Source organism: Sebastes umbrosus, chromosome 21 (genome assembly GCF_015220745.1).
Source record: "Sebastes umbrosus isolate fSebUmb1 chromosome 21, fSebUmb1.pri, whole genome shotgun sequence".
NCBI lineage: Eukaryota > Metazoa > Chordata > Actinopteri > Perciformes > Sebastidae > Sebastes > Sebastes umbrosus.
This window is the reverse complement of record NC_051289.1, coordinates 21066042-21084104: the sequence shown is the minus strand read 5'-3', so window position 1 is coordinate 21084104 and position 18063 is coordinate 21066042. Positions and strand designations below refer to the sequence as shown.

At 41.7% G+C, this 18063-nt stretch overlaps 1 protein-coding gene across 12 annotated transcripts in view; it reads left to right on the top strand.

Annotated features, from left to right (window-relative positions):
• Positions 1-6514: 6514 nt before the first annotated feature.
• The window catches only part of ntng1a (netrin g1a), a 128559-nt gene continuing 117010 nt past the window's right edge, over positions 6515-18063 (top strand). For 5 of the 12 annotated variants that reach the window (XM_037756738.1, XM_037756732.1, XM_037756735.1 and 2 more), the window contains exon 1: positions 6515-7016. The gene's annotated coding sequence lies outside the window, so the exon portion shown is untranslated. Of the gene's footprint in view, positions 7017-8806; positions 9611-18063 lie in introns of those variants that run through there. The other 7 variants (XM_037756740.1, XM_037756739.1, XM_037756743.1 and 4 more) reach the window with 5 other exon arrangements.

The window sequence follows — 18063 nt, the reverse complement described above, 5'->3', positions numbered from 1 at the left end:
TGGGCGTCAGAAGCTTGTGTGCAATGCATCCTGGTGCATGTAGGCGCTGCCGGCACGGCTCGGCGAGCTGGAGAACTCAGCTTTCTCGGTCAATATAGCACGCACTGAGGAATTTATTGCTCCAATTTGCTACTTTACCATCAACACTGATTGGATGTCTACATAAAATGTGGCGAATTTCCCCTTTACCATGCATATAAAAACTCTATGGTCCATACAGTATGATTCCTAAGCTTCACCCTTCACATTAAAACTGGTGCGAACTCATTGAACGTGTGTCTACAGAGCTCATTTTCGATCGCCGCTGAAATCCGACTGGACTCCGGTGGTGCACAGTATCTAATCACGGCCGCTCATTCATCCTTGTATGCTAATGACACCGTGAATAAGCCAATAGGATTCAATTCCCACACTCGGTTACAGTAACCAATATTTCTGTCAGCATATCCTGTGAGGACAATTTGGGAACGTGCTATTGACAAAAGCTAATTTGGTGACCAACCCCCTGAGAGATGGACCTCATTTTTCTGCGGCCCAGCAGGCCAGACCATTTGTCATCATTATCGTTAGCAACAGGAGCTGACCCTTGTGCCTGCTGCTAAACCCCAAAATAACTCTGTCCCACTGTATGTTCCTATATTTCTTCTCAACAGTAATAAAACTGTACACTTATTTAAATGAGGAGCAGTGTTTATTCTAGCCCTGAGCTGCAAATCTCGGCCCAGAAAAAAAAAAAAAAAACACCACCACTGCCTATCACGAATGCATCCAGCTGAAGGCACCGAGGCGTGACTTCATGGACGGACACACACCGCACAACAAGGACAGATCTGGACGGCGCCTGTTAAGAAAGTAAATCCCAAATCACTCGCAGGGGCACGTAAATCTGAACGGGATGGCCCCGATTCACAATCAGCCCGAGGCAGACGGCTCTCAGCCTGTGAGCAAAGTACAAATCCACCAAACCGTGTGGCCACATCCAACCCTCCCCCTCTCCTCCCCGCTAATCCTTTTTCAATCATGCACTTTTTGGATTATGCCTCTATGTAATTCTTCTCAGGTATTGTTTTATAACTTAATATGATATTTCAATGTTGGTGAGTTGGGTTATGGGTTTAGGACACCGTGCAGGATTGGATAAGCAGCAGAGGTCTGCAGGCAGCAGATTGGAGGCTGATAGAAGCGCGATAAACCTTTGACACAATGTCCAAATGGAGCAGGTGCACAAAGGTGCTGAGACTGACCTCATTCAGTCCTTCCGAGGCATATTGCAACGTGAACCCTGTATCTGTCCCGACTCTTACTAAATGTCTCACCTCCCGAGAGAAGTTAGGATGCTTTGCATAGTCAGGCAGTTTATGAAAGAAGCAAATATCAGCTCTGAAACCATTATCTCAATTCACCGTGTCCATGTCGGGATGCATCGATCCCACTTTTTTAATACTGACAGCGATACCTAGGCTTGCTTAATTAATAAGCTGTATGCGTCACTGTGTGGAAGTGACTTGGATCACTCTTTTATGTGTAAGGCAACATCAGGCTTGACTTAAACATTGCTTTCTTAACTTTGTAAAACAAAATGTAACAAACACAGATATAAATTTACTGAATTTTTATTTATTATTCAAATAATAAATCTTGGTAATTACAATTCAAGTGTAAACCTTTTTAATGCAGCAGCTAATTGGTCAAAACTTAAATAGGAGTTAAAATGACAGTATATAATGTATATATAGTGTATAATTGAGTTGAATGGATCGGCCCCATTTGTCACCGATACCAGATCCAGCTATTTGAGTCAGTATCGGCCCGATATTTGATCCGGTATCTGTATCGGTGCATCCCTAGTGTCCACATCAGATAAGCAGGAATTCAAAAGCTCACACAGTCAAAGTTGCATCAAGGTGATTACAAAGAAAACACATCCCTTCCATTTGTCTCCTCAGCTCTCTGCAGGTTTCACTTGCACAAAATATAGCCTCACTAAATCTACACAAGACTGAAAACTCTGCTCTAAAATGTGGAGATTCAAACTCTTAAATGCAATCCAATATTTTTGACTCAAACTTTATTCTATATATACAGTATATATACTTTATAATTTAGCTATTTTGTTATTACCGCCATTATTGCATATGAGAAGTTTGTACCAGCTGATATATTTGTCCAGGTCAGAAGTCATCAGTGAGCAGTTAATACAGCTTAATTTAACATGCAGATTGTACAATCAGTATTAGTAGATTAAACTAGCTAAAATTAGACCAGTTATAACATTAAACTTCTTACTAGGGCTGTCAATCGATTCATATATTGAATCGCGATTAATTGCAAATTAATCACACATTTTTGATCTGTTCAAAATGTACCTTAAAGGGAAATTTGTCAAGTATTTTATTCTCTTATCAACATGGAGTGGGCAAATATGCTGCTTTATGCAAATGTATGTATATATTTATTATTGGAAATCAATTAACAACACAAATCAATGACAAATATTGTCCAGAAACCCTCACAGGTACTGCATTTAGTATTAAAAATATGCTCAAATCATAACATGGCAAACTGCAGCCCAACAGGCAACAACAGCTGTCAGTGTGTCAGTGTGCTGACTTGACTATGACTTGCCCCAAACTGCATGTGATTATCATAAAGTGGGCATGTCTGTAAAGAGGAGACTTGCTGGTACCCATAGAACCCATTTTCATTCACATATCTTGAGGTCAGAGGTCAAGGAACCCCTTTGAAAATTACCATGGCAGATTTTCCTCACCAAAATTTTGCACAAGTTTGGAGCGTTATTTATCCTCCTTCATTACAAGCTATGACATGGTTGGTACCAATGGATCCCTTCGGTTTTATAGTTTCATATGATGCCAGTATCTTCACTCTAGCTTTAAAACTGAGCCCACTACAACCTAAAAATTGCAAGTTGCGTTAATGCGTTAAATAAATGAATGGCGTTAAAATGAATTTGCGTTAATGCGTTGTTAGTGCATTAACTTTGACAGCCCTACTTCTTACACATGTATGCATCAGTAGGGGAGCGATATGAATAAAATATTCTTTCACTAATTGTATATCATGATATATGTACTATCTATCACAATGTAGTGAATCTTTTAATTGAGATTACATTGAAAAAACGTATATAGATATAATGGCCAGATCAGAGTGTCCATCTCACTGGCTAATCCAGTCAATTAAAAATAGGGTCGACGATGTTGGAAAGCTAGCATCATTTTAAAGAGCACAAGCAGGGAGGCATGTGATTGGTTCTTTCCAAGCGGACCGCGAGGCAGTGATTGGTAGACGTTTTTACAGGATTACAGCAGCTACAGATGACGGCTCCTTTCCAGTCCTTTTTTCAGAGCTCATCAGTAATGGATCGCTGTAAGGGTGTAAAGACCATTTTCAACCAATATAACAAATAATGTAGACAGGATAACATCGTCAACCCTGCCTTTAAACATGAATGATCAAGAGACTTCAATGGATGGGTGCCAAAAACTCCATAAATCTAGTAACACCAGTCCCACTGAATCATTTGCAACATTGCTTGCAATGGTCTAATAAAGATAATTGCATAAATACGACAGTCTGGCATCTTCATCATATTGCTCAAACATATACATCAGTAAATACTCCATAATACTTGCAGTACATTTCCCACACACTTTATTAAATTTCTGAATGCAAGACATGTAATAGAGTATTTTCCATTGTCGTATTGATACTTGTATACTTCTTTCACTACTGGAGGTCACCGCTGTGTGTTCTGCAGATTTGCCTGAACTTGCATTTGTCTGCTCCCTTGCACTCTCCGATTTAGGTTGATGACACAGCTGTATCTCACCACATAAAAGTGTATCGAGCACAAGCTTAAACACAATATTCCTTTATGAATAACCCGCCCTCCCCTCCTCCTCCTCCCTCCACCCCCACACACTCCTCCGGATGAAGGCAACATTACCCTTCATTGAACAGGCGTAAAAATCCAATAGCTCTGTGCCTGGCGTCCGCCAGACAGGGATGTGCACAAAACAGCTTCACCCATCAATTTTCTAATAACCATCGTGAAATATGACAAGAATAAAAAAAAAAAAAAAGAAAGTTAACAACACACAAGGGTGGAGGTGAGACACTGGAACCCGGGGGCCACGTGATTATCGGCCTCTCAAGTAAAGAGCCATCTATTGAACCCACTGATGGATTTGAAGACACATGGCTCTTGTGTGTGTGTCTGTGAATAATCCTCCACATTCAAACATCCTTTCATCCTGACCTCTAGCACATCTTGTTTGACACAGTCATAATGTGTTAATATATACAAGATATCTATTGGTGTTTGAGCACCTTAACCTTTTGTTGGTGCCGGCTTCATTTACAAAGAGAGCCACTGTGCCTGAGCTCAGAGTTTTTAGGCCTTGAAGAAGAACTGCTTAACAGTCTGCACATGAGCTTCAAAAATGTATTGTGAGTGAACACATTATACTGTGTCATTGTCTTGAGTCAATAAGAGGGAATAAATGTGGTAGCTTTCCACTGTGCTCTCCTCTTTCTGGTCGCTGAGTGAATTAGAAAAAGAAGTTCATGTGAAGGCAAGTTGCCCTTGGGCTCTCAGAGAGAGGAGAGAGGAGGAGGAGGAGGAGGAGGGAGGCAGCTGTGTGAAGATGAGCTGCCTCCACAGCTGATATAGCCTTAACCTGTCCTGTTTCACTAACAAAGTCTAGGTAGACCTGAACAGCCCCACAAACCAGGAGGACCGTGTCCCTGTACTTTATATCTGTGGGGGGTTGCTTGGCTTTATGGATTAATATGCCAGTGACTCAACTCAATTTGGCTTGTTGTTGAGATTTCTATTGAATTTCTCCAACAGGTCTGATTTTCTGCTTTAAACCCTCTATTGTGGTGATGTTTTGTCCTTTACCGACTGCTGTACACTTTACCAGAGATCTGCCAATGTTTCATTATCTAGACCGGGGTTCTCCAACTTTTCGGACCCCTTACAGGAGAGAACATTTTCCACGGACCCCCTCTTAATCAGATTATATCCTCACTACCATTTGTACTCTTAGATGTAATTGGAACTATTTGTATTATAAAACTTTTCAACCTAAATACTTCAGAGCTGTTTCATAGTGAAACAGAAACACATTTCAATTTGATTCATGATAAGATGAGATCATCCTTTATTAAACATCTTAGTAGTGTACTGTTTCGCTGTAAAATGAGATCAGTCAAGGAAATACTAAGCACCGCCCACCAGCCGGAGCACAGCCAATAGGAACGCTCTCTCTCTCTCTGAAATGACCTGTGATTGGTCAAAGTCTCCCGTCACAGGCTAGATTTCTTAAAGCCTGAAAACAGAGCCATGAGGAGGAGCAGAAGTCTAATTATCTCTCAGAACACTTGAATTACAATATGCTGAAAGGCTATTATGGATTTTTTGCCCAATGATGCCAAAAATATACTGACTACTGAAACTTTAATCGTAATTATATGCTTACTACCATTTGAACTCTATTGAACTATTTGTATTATAAAACTTTCCAACCTTAATACTCCAGACCTGTTTCATAGTGAAACAGAAACATATATCAATTTGAATCATGATTAGATAAAGATGAGATCATCCTTTATTAGTCCCCAGTGGGGAAATTAGCAATATTGTTCAACATTAATACCACTTCTATACATTTAAACAAAGGGTGATTTTGTTCAAATTGCATTTGGACTCAACTTTTATAGCATTTATAGGCTACATTTCAAGTAATTGATCTTAAAATCTTTCAGAAAATGAACAGTATATACCAAGACTGGCATATTCCTAATACCGCACCAGTTTAAAGCTGAATTTCAATAAGTGCTTCAACTTTATACTAATGAACTTATTGCTGTGCATGTGTCACAATCATATCAGAGTTTCTATTGGCCCAAAGCTAACATGGGTGGGAGTAACGGACACAATGTGCTTGTATGAATGGAGTAAATGGTCCCCATCTGCACTGTTTACTGGTACAGCACAATTTTATTATTTGTAGCTAATTACTTCGCTCACCCCACATTGAGAATCGCTGATCTAGATGTCGATCATAAATATCCTCATGTGACTGTTTGCAGCATGATGTGTAGCAGTTTTAAAATATTGCTGTTAAATCAACTGTTACAGCTCTGAATAGTGACTCTAAACAGCAGTCCTATAATCCAGGAGAGTGGCAGTCCACAGTATATGGCAGCGGTTGCTCAAAATGTTACCATCATAACCCCCTCTGCTCTCTGTGTATGTGGTTTCAGTCCATCATTAGGAAGTTATTAGGTTTTCCTGAAAGCTTTCTCTGGTTTGTGCAATAAAGCAATTTCCCCCTTTATGCCATAAAGCAATCCCACAAATTCCTGCCCACTAATGCTGATGATCAGATCTGCCTGCAGTGCTCTCTCAGTGACTTGTTGTCACAATAAAAATATGTTTCAGTGGTAAAAAAAAAAAAAATATAAAAATATAACTGAAGGATTTATAAAAAAAATATAGGTGCTCCTCCAGTTCCAGATGTTTCTGTTCACACACTCAGCTGGCTGTCTCAACATCATCAGGCTTCAGCAAAAGGAGTAAAGTTGAGGTGAAAGTCAGCTGTCAGAGGCTCAGAGGCTCATTGTGTGTGAGAGCAGAGAGTCTGCTCACTGTTGCCTCTCAGGCTCTTTCTGAGGACACACCAAGAGTCTGATTTTATATCATTTCACTTTTTTTCTTATTTGAAATCGTTACAATCAGCGTGGAGGATTTTTTCTCCCCGTCGTCTCCTCCTCAGTTTGTCCGGCTCTAGAAGTGACGTTGCTGCCGGTACACCGGGAAGCTCTCTCCCTCCATTCACCGGGAGCGGCGGAGACGAGCTGGTCGCTTCTTCCTCCACGGAGAGAGAAGATAACATGTCCCGGTTTAAAGCGGATTTATTGGGCTGCAACAGGCGACACGGAGCGGCTGTCCTCGGCGGTATGAAGAAGCACTGAAGAGCAGCAAGGTGAGAGACTCATTTCTTTTCCTCCAATTCATTCCATCTCCAAACCGGAGCTCCGGAGCGCGTAAACTTTTGAAGCTCCAGCAGCGACGCGCGCCGAGTGGGTGGCCAAAAAACACAATGTGCGTCGTGATTAGAGAGAGAAAGTATAAGCCTATAAGACTATTTTGGGAACAGATGCTAATTTTTTTTTCTGGTTATCTTTTCTCTGCTTTCATTCAGTATTCTGCCTTTTTTTTTTCTCTGTGCGTGGGAATGTCCCCACTTCATCAGCGTTTGGTGCGATAACAAAAAAAAAAAGAAATCAGGTGAAGCTTAAATATAGTCTCCACTCTGTGAAGGAACGAGCTGGTTTTGTTTCTCAGACTAAACTCCTGCACTCTTACTATTATAACTCCTCACCTGTATGTATGTATATATATATATGTGAGGCTATAAAGGACACAGTGAGCGCACTGCATCTCCACATCTCACTCATTAGAGATGAATCAGTCATGCTCTGTGCAGATAATAACACATGATTCACAGTCATTTGGAGATAACACGGAGACAACGCGCTCCTGTCATCCAATTGACTGTTTTTTCTGTCACGCTGGATCACCACCTTTTTTTTTTATCTTTATCTCATCTTTTAAGAACAATCTGTGTCTTTGACGCACGTTTTCTGTGGCTTTCTTTCTGATGAATGTTAAAAGCAGCAGCAGCAGCAGCAGCACAGGTGATGGTGATGGTGATGGTGATGTGTGATTAGGGCCTCTCTCCGGGCCTATAGAGGCTGCATGCAGACACATTGAGCTGTGTAGGAGGTTAACCTGTGCACCCAGTGTCATGACCTGACTCCTGATAACACTCCTCTCTCTCTCTCACACACTCTTTGTGCTAGTCAGTTAAGGTTTGAGAAGAAAAAGAAGAAGAAGAAAAAGAAGAAGAAGGTGCACTCCTCTAGGATTGATCAAGTTATTCTCCTTAGCAATTTTATTGTAGAGTGAAGCAAAAAAAAAGTCGCCTCTATAGTCAGTTAGAAAACACATCACAGCAGGTCTGTGATGTGACATTATAATAATTGCAAGATTTACTTTATTTATTACCCAATCATCTGCGGCTTATTTATTTTTTAGAATGACACCTCAGCTCTGGAGTAACACCTCTTTTTTTATAGAGTTATTTCATTCAGACCATTTATTTGGAGTTTAAACAACTTATTGAATGAGGCGAGGATAGTAAAACTACATAAACCCAGCTGGGTACGCTCCTTTTTTTGTATTCACATAATAGAGTTAAACCACTTTTTTTGGAGACAATTACGCACCATTCTGAAGTGTTACACGTCAAATATGACATTTACTTTATAATATACATATAATGATTAGTAATAAAGCAGTAGGGTGTGCCATTTGGAGCCGTGCAGAACAGATTGTGCATCTGAAGAGACAGAAACACAAATGCTGTTAATAAATATCTTAGATTTTTTTTGTGCACGCTGTTGGTTGGCTGCCCAGTAATAATAATAATAATAATAATAATAATAATAATCGCCTATACTGAGAGTCAGAGATTTTTATCCTGCCTCTTATTTTACCCGGATGCAATAATTCCGTAGAGACCATTATAACGCGCGCATTTGTTGGATAATTGAACTCCACCAGAGAGAGGTTCAACTCCAGCTGATCCTCCGGAGTCTCACACGGGTCCCCACAGAGGATGGTGCGCGTGTGTGTGTGGATGTGTGATGGGTGTGGGTGGGTGGAGCTGGAGGCGAGGTGGAGGAGACGGGGCTAGAAGGGTGGAGGGAGAGAAACCATAGGTGTGCGTGTGTGTGGGGGGTGAAACCAGCTGAGTGCGCGTCTCCTCTAATAGAGCCTCGGAGCGCATCATCATCATCATCATCATCATCCCACCGTCAGCTCCAGTCTGTCTGGGCGGTCGGTGCCGTGCCGTGCCGTGCCGTGCCGAGGAGCAGAAGAAAGATGCGAGCGGATATTCTCTCAGCCGCCGAGTCTAATTGGTGTGATCCATGTCCCCGTTGAGTGGCTGAAACCTCTTCACAGCGAGGAGAGAGATGCGCGCAGAGAGAGATCCGGACTGTTTGGAAATGAAGGAATTATAAAAACAGGAGGGTGAAAGTTTCTTTTTGCAGAAGTGTGTTTTTTTTCTTCCTTTTTTTCTGCGGACATCACCAGATTGACGCTGTGATGGAATGACACTTGGAGAGAGAGCGAGAGAGAGAGAGAGAGAGGATGATGATGATGATGGACACTTTGGCACCGGAGCTCCGTTTCCAGCCGGCGCGGTGCTGACCGAGCCCTCAGGACGACGATCACTCATTTGTTTTGAAGTGGCAGGAAAATCCTCCTCTTGATCGTTTTCTATCCCCTCCCCCCCCCCCCTTTACAACAAGAAACCAGAGTGAGAGATGGAGAGATGGTGCGCACAGCGATTCCTCAGAGACTGACGTGCGCACTCATCACATTCCCGTTAAGGAGCGCGTCTTAAAGAGCTTCTTTCTCTTCATTCATGTTCATTCCGATGCTCTGAACTTGTTGAGTGGTGTTTTAATGGGCAGGGGGGAACAGGGAGTTACCTCGTACGAGAAATAAGTAAGTTCTTTATTCCTTTTGCTTGTAAACTTTACTTGTTGTTGTGTGTTGGAGCTGTTGAAGTATAGCTGCTTATTGGTGTTGGAAGTTGGTAAGGAGTGGGCATAGAGTTGTGGGTGTTTTCCTTTCTTAACAGCATAAACAACTTTTTAAAACAAACAAAAACAAAGGAAGACTTATTCATATTTACAAACGAGGCGACCTTGAACGCATCCAAAACTTAACAGCAGGTCATTTTTTTTTTTTTTTTTTAGAGGCGCCCCCTTGTGGAACTTATTACCTGATCGTTGCCTATCTATCTATCTATCCATCCATCACCCGTAATTACATTATTGTGTCATGCTGCAGCCAGTTGGCCTACCTGCTAATACGTCACTATATGAACAGCCTGTTACAGATCTGCTCTGGTACATGCTTTCATTCTTTAGCTTCTCATTTAGTGCCAATGCTCTTTTGTGCTTTAGATAGATAGATAGATAGATAGATAGATAGATAGATAGATAGATGTACTTTATTGATCCCAAATGGGGAAATTATTGTGTTACAGCAGCAGGTTATCCAAGCAATGCACAGGATCAGTACATGTCAACACTAAAGAAATATATCCAAGAATATATAAAGACTATTGGAATAAAGTAGCCCCGTTGGTATGACTTAAGGCTGATACTATTGCCCAAAAGTCTTCAGTTATGATATTATTCATAATAGTTATAATCTGCACTTGATTTTACCTTGGTTTTGTATTGGATAACACCAATTATTACTTGCTCATATCATAAAACATGCTGTCTTGAGGCACATACTGACTGGATGTGAACACACTGTGCATTTTGAAGTTTCAGCATTCAGAAAACTGTTGCAACTCTCATTTGTTTGATTATTATTTGACTCATCCTGTGAAATACTGACAGGTAATAATGAGTCATCTTCTGCGTGGCTGTTAGCAGCTGTCTCTTTAAACGCCGTGGCTATCCCCCCTGCTGTATATATATATATATATTTCCAGCGTGAGAGAGGAGAGCTACCTGGGAGGGCGAGCACATTTGTTCTCGAGCTAAAGTGGACATTTTGAGTATCCAGACATGTCACTGTGGTTGCAGAATAATGTGCTAGCAGCCTTTTAGGAAAAGTGTCTTTAATAATGCATAAGGTGCTCCTGTGTCGCAAAGAGAGGCATGCTTGGTGGCAAGGAGAGGAGAGGGAGAGAGAGGGGGGGGTGTAGATGGAGATGGAGATGGAGATGGAGGGAGGCGTGATCTTGTCTCACTGTCTCATTGGGCGCCCCGTGCACTCACTGCTGTATATGTGGCGCTGGAGTAACTGACGCCCGAGGGTGTTCAAGCTCCACTTGGGTCAGCATCGGCACAGTCACCCTGTCAGAAGTGCTGCTCTCGCACACACGGAGTGCATGTGGCAGGCAGCTCAGGGGAGGGGGTGGCGGCGGTGGTGGTGGTGGTGGATGGCGTTAGAAGGGACAGAGGGAGTGACGGAGGCGGAGGCAGCTGGTGGAGGCCGAGTGGAGCACGTCTTCGCCAGTCAGGGACTTGCCTTGGCCTTCAGAGGCCTGACCTGTCTGGCTCCAGCAGACGCTGGATTTGAGCAGAAGCTGCAGCCACATCCTGTTAAAGGAATGATTACCTCAGCAGGGTTCAAGCAAGGCTTTTTGATCGCCAGCACTAATAAAGCCCTTTCAGTCACTCTCCCAAATCTGTCTTGTGAGGGAAGGGAAAAGCCTCTCAAAATAAAAACTCCAAACTAATGAAATTCTTTCTCTTGTTATGGCTCCTATTTGTATTGCACAGACAGGTCGTAGTTTATCATATCAGAGGTAGAAAACAAGCCTGAATACAAGCTGGCTGTTTGTGTAACCCCCAGAGCAGAGCCACACAGCTTTGATTCCTCCTGAAGCTGCTGCCCACCCATCCCCAAAGCGCAGTCACTTAACCAGCTGTCAGCACTCCAGCCATTCGCTATACCTGCCGTCATTATTAAAAGATCATAAGCCTGCCGATTGAAGGCGGCGACATTTTAAGAAGTGGAAGAGAAGCGCTAAGTGATGGGCTGACTCGGAGGCGAGCCCCGGGGATGCATTATAGGCGTGCTCGCTGTTCCACGCTAAGGCTGGCTGTCATGTTTGCGGGGCCATGCTCCACTCTCCATATGTTTATTCATGAGGGCAGCGGCCCTATTGGCAGGTTGTTAACAGGCAAGATTAGGGATTCTGGAAAGGCAGGCAGAGAAATCTGGTGAGTGGAGCACAGAGAGCAGGCAGGAGGTTGGGTTTTTTTTTTTTCTGAAGCCGGGCCAGCTTCTATCTTTCTTTCATCTGTTTCTGACTGTCTGCCCTCCTGTCTTCCTGCCCTTCTCTCTCCTGCACTCTTGTTTCCCTTTTAGAGAGGCACTGGTGGGGAATATGAAACAGGTACAGTCAGGAAAGATGAAAGTAGGTAGAGACAGGACAGAAGCAGGGTCAGAAATTGCCCTTGAAAGTGCATAAAATGCGTGAAATTAAAAATGAAAGGGGGGGAATAGCGAGGATATCAGTGGTAACCTTGTAATTATTCCACCTTAGTCTGAGCCGAGCACACCCTTCAGAGCTAAAGTGGACGTTTTTGTCAATTTTGGAACATTTATTATCACGTAATTTGTCGAATTATTAAATAGACAGGCAGGTGTGTAAGTACTGCCCCCTGTGGGCCACCGTAGGTGATTCCTGTGAGATTATGACCTGACAGTTTATTCCAGTGTGTCCGGGGTGATGACAAAATGGGCCTTTTTGAATGCAGTCTGGAGCAGTTTACAATGTTGGCACCGCACAGCCAGCAGCAGGAGGAAATGCTGAACCCACACAAACCGCTGGTCAATAAAGAATAAAATGATCAATAATTGAAAAGTGGAGGGATGGGAGATGAAGTGGTCGGGGGACAGGAGGAGGAAAACGCTGTTGGTCCAAATCAACAAACTGTTGCTGTGCTTATTTGCCTATTTGAAATGTAAAAGTCAGATTTTGCAGTTTGATCAAATTGCCACCGAAAGGGTTCCAAATATCCTCCGAGTGAGAAGTTAATTACCTGGTTGACACTTGCAGACGTTTTAGGGATAAAGCGAGTAAGAGCTGGAAAAAGGGCAGAAATGAGGGACGTGCTCCTTCGGCTGTTCATTTGATGATATGCATGATTTACTATAGTGACTCCCACCAGTAGTAAAGAGCGGCTCTGGGGACGTGCATGCGTGTAACTTTTCCCCTGTGATTTGGAGAAACACTCCGTCACGCTCGAGTGGCCCCGGGGATGGAATAGAAGCGGACACCAAAGGGCTGTTTCTCAGCCCCAGAGACGGGGGAGTGGTCGGGTTCATGGTGGGGGATGGGGGGCTGTTTGGGTGCATGGGTGGGTGGCATGAACCCAACGGCCGAACAAATCCTCTCCCTTGTGAAAGATTCATATATTTAGATATAAAATTGAGCTTGCTGTTTGCAGCGCTGGCGGTTTGGTACCTTCAGTCCCCCCTGTCGTGTCGGGCAGGCTGTGATTGCAAACTGGTCTACTGTATGTGGTTTACTAGCACTGTGCACAGTGGAGGCTAAAGTTGATATATTTGGCCTGAAGCTGACAATCATTTTTTTTTTACCCTATTTGGATGTTAAATTTGATCATTTTCAAGCAGAAAAACATGCAAATATGCAGTTTTTCCACCATACATATTATTTATATGAATGAGACACTTAACTCTCCACTGAATTTATTATTTAGAATATTTTAATGGTTTATAACCTGCATAGGAGGATAACATTTTGGCTACTTTAACTTTCCTTCATAGTGTTAAAACCCTCCTTTTTGTGAATATCTTTAGTTGAAACCACTTTTACTTCCCTCTTTGTTACATCTTAAAATTCCTGCTTTAACTTTTTTATATTTCATGTTTTTTTATATTTACATTTTTCATATCTTTTTCATATTTTATTCATAAGTCCCCCCTCCACTCAAAAATGCGTATTGTTCCTTCACGGTGATGTTTGAGCTTCACTGTGCAGACTGATGTATGTGCAGTCTGACAAGAGAAGGCTGTTAAAGTTTCTCAGAGTTTAACATGTACTGTACTGTACTGTATGTACATGTTATGTATGTTACTGTTATGGTCCAGTATGCAACTTATACAAATGTGATGTGGAAACTTGAGAGGAGTTAAATTAGTCATGTGTCCAGTATTCAAACTTTTGAAATGGAAAAAAAAATATTTTCATATTCATAGATTCTGCATTTCCAACGAGGGAGAAGGAGTAGCTGTAATTTTAAGAATTTTTATGCAAGGTTATTATGGAAAAATCATTTCAACACACATTATTATTTAAAGCAGAGTGTTTTTATTGGTCTTAAAACGTGTCTGGAGGGGATCTTTAGTGGTTCTCATGGTTTAACACCCACATACATTTTTACATTTGAATGTGAATAACATTTTGGTTTACTCAACCCATATTTCCCTTTTTGCTACACACAAATTTTCAGCTTTTATTTTTATATATTTAAATATTTTATACCTCCATTTTTCATATGGGCCTTTCTCACATATTTTATGTTGTTTCTAAAACACGACAGGTAATGCCGTCGATAAAATGTGCTGGATAAATAAGTTGTGATCGGCTTCATTAATGTACATTATAAGCATTTTATTTATTACAAAAATAGTTTTGTGTGGCGGTCACACCGGGCGACCTCCCACTGTTACTGTAAGTGTTTACCGCTCCGTGCCTACGGTGCGTATATATTCCTGTACATGGAAGAATCTCAGACATCCTGTGAGCGTGCCTCCTCTGATGTCCTCGGACCTTGATCGATGGTTGGGGGAAGCGACCTGCCCTAAAATAAACCCTTTTCTCACTTAAAATGCACATCCGCACTTCTTCCATCTGCTCTCCTTTCCTCTCCCTCACCTCTTCTCCTCGGGGCGACGGAGGGTTATAAGCAGGGAGTAATGAGAGGAAGGGGCCGCCGCGGTGTCCGGGACGCCGTGGAGTGATAATGACCCCTGCTTTTGTGATCTCTATTGCTTGTTACCGAAGCTTTGCCACCGCTTGTTGTCTCATTACCCAGGACTTGAACCCCTCTTTATCCGGGGGTTGCACGTAGGGCGCACACACTTTTACACACACACAGACACTTAGCGGCCATCTCTTTAGTCTCCTCCGTAACACGGTAATATTATGTCTCTTAATGGGAACAGGGAGCTCGGTGCCAGAGTTCCTCTGGATAATTGGCTGCTTCCTCACCTGCTGACATCTCCCCCATTGACATTCTTGCATTTTACATTTAAGGCGCTTCATTTCTTTTCCCCCTTAACTTCTTCTTCTTCCTCCTTCCTCCGTCCTCTGACTTGCAATACCGGCTCTTGTATTTTTTTTTTATTTTGTACTGATTTTACAGTCTTTCTCCATCCTCTTGTGACAAATTGAATCCCAGTTTACAGCCATATCTGTCGATAATGCTTATTTCTATCGATGTGATGGATCGTTTTTTTCAGTTTGCATCCACTTTTAAGAGAATCTTTTTCATCTTATCGTGCCACGTCTTGAATACCTCACCTTTACCAAGTTTTTCTGCCGACACCATCTTGTTTCCAGTAGTATCAAAGGATGTTTTCCCTTTGCTGCTTTGCCTATGACATATTTGTATTAGGGCTGCAAATCGATTAAAATATTTAATCGCGTTTAATAGCATCATTGTCGATAGTTAATCGCGATTAATTGAAAATTAATCGCACATTTGTTATCTGTTCAAAATGTACCGTAAAGGGAGATTTGTCAAGTATTTAATACTCTTATCAACATGGGAGTGGGCAAATATGCTGCTTTATGAAAATGTCTGTTTATATTTATTATTGGAAATCAGTTAACAACACAAACAATGACAAATTAATTCAAAATATGCTCAATTCATAACATGGCAAACTGCAGCCCAACAGGCAACAACAGCTGTCAGTGTGTCAGTGTGCTGACTTTGACTATGACTTGCCCCAAACTGCATGTGATTATCATAAAGTGGGCATGTCTGTAAAGGGGAGACTCGTGGGTACCCATAGAACCCATTTACATTCACATATATTGAGGTCAAAGGTCAAGGGACCCCTTTGAAAACGGCCATGACAGTTTTTCCTCACCAAAATGTAGCATAAGTTTGGAGCGTTATTTAGCCTCCTTCAGGACAAGCTAGTATGACATGGTTGGTACCAATGGATTCCTTGGGTTTTGTAGTTTCATATGATATCTTCTATTTAGCTTTAAAACTGAAATTTTCGTTAATATGTTAAAGAAATTAGTGGCGTTAAAACAAATTTGCATTACCGCGTTATTATGGCGTTATCTTTGCCAGCCCTAGTTCGTCTGCTACTGAGCCTCGGCCCCTTCCTTAAAATGATGATTCACATCCCATCAGATTGAAACGGCTCTGAATGGCACACAGTTTCGGACACAGACTCAGCTCTAGATCTACTTGGTACAACACAAATTTACACTTTGAAGAGGCAAATGTAATTATTACTATCATCACATCCCTATATAGAGGCTACACACATGGAACTGCAGTACTGCAAATGATCCTTCATATTGTCGTTTTTCTTCTGTACGTCAAATCTCCACGTCTGTGCCTCTTATCACCGTCTCCAGAATCAAGTGAATCATCTGGAAGGTGTGTCTTCAGGCTTCGGGTAGACCGTTAAATGTGAACACAACTCCTGTACTGTACATACAGTATATTATTTTTCACTTATTGTCTTTCTCACACTCTCACGTTACACAGGTCACCTCCTCGCCATTCTGTCACAGCTTGTACTCGACTGATAGTGCTGCTTTTTTTTGCACATTTTGTACACGCTGAAATCCATACATTTTATACATCTCTATAAACTGTAATCTGTTTTTAGTATGCTAATATAATCCAATTTGCCCCCCCTTTTTTTCTACTAATACACTATTCTTTAATTTAATTTAATGCTGCTGTGACCTAGTGTCTAATCTAATCTAATGTTAAATTAAAATTGGAATTAATTAGCAATGTGTAACAGCATCTTTCAATAAACAAACCCTCTGTAGCTTCTAATTGATCGCTGATGACTGACTGGAGGGTGTATTGGTCAGCACACACACACACACACACACACACACACACAAACATACACTGACTCAGCCGACTGATTAAGCAGCACTAAAATGTCTACCGGTCTGTCCATCGACTCTACTCTCCATCAATCACCTGCTGTTTGAAGGCAGGAAACATACCACATACCCGTATCCGCGGGCTCGGCCAACTGGCTCACTGCTGCGTTTCTGGCTAGAGAGACATCAAGGTAAGGGCAGGTTGCAGACAGCCTCATTTAAAAGACTTTTTAAGGTCAATTCAAAAGCAGAATAAAGAAAAGGAAGAACGTTTTCTAAAAATAGGCATATATCTGATTATACTTATACACATTGTAGTCAATGGAAGGAGCAGTAGGAGGGAAAGAATAACAGACAGCAGAGGTATATGTTTGCCTGATGCTCAGCTACAAAAACTTGAGACAAAAGGAAAAAGTGAGGCCACCGCTCACAGCGGTTGGCAGATATAAATGGGTGCTATGTAGCCTGGGAAGTACAGTAAATCACTGTATGTGATAGAGTGCAGTGGCTCCTGCTACGGGCAGCTCCACCACTTAAGAGAAGAGACTTGAAAGCAGCACTATAGTCACAAGATGTTAACATATGACCGTTTTATCCTAGGCTGCAAAATGGGACTAAGAGTGGACACTTTATCCTGTTTAAATGAAAGTCTGATGTTGGTATTTTCATTTGTTCACTCTTGTAAAAAAGTAAATTAAAGCTGCTATAATCAATGTTTGTACATGAACTGTGGATCAGATCAGCCCGGTCGCACAGCAGTTCATGAAATAGTCACAAATTTAATGTATTGATTCATGTACATAGACATGAATTTAATTTTTTTTCGTGATAGTCAGCATGAAATCAATTTTGTATGTAATCCACGTAATTGTGAAGCGTGAAGTATAAAGTATCAGGGTCAAAAATCACAGAGCCGACCGCTGTTCGTGTCCCGTGTGAAACCAGAAGAAATCAACGTTAATTTATTTGTCACATAACTTCCGTACTTACGTTATGCCACTTCCGGTGTTATTTAAACCCAAACTGTGATCTTTTTCTCAACCTAACTAAGTAGTTTTGTTGCCTAAACCTTACCAAGTCGGTCTTTTCCTAAACCTAACTAAGTAGTTTTTATTTTGTAAAGACTGGAAATTGACATGTGCGTCACGTGTTGCTGGACATTCGTAGGAAAAGGCACGAAAAATACGTTATTGAAAGTCATGCTGTGTGCATCTATGTACACAAATAAAAAAAATTCAATTTCATGACTATTTCACAAACTGATGTGAGACAGTGTTGATCAGTTGACTGTGTGTAATGTGAAAGG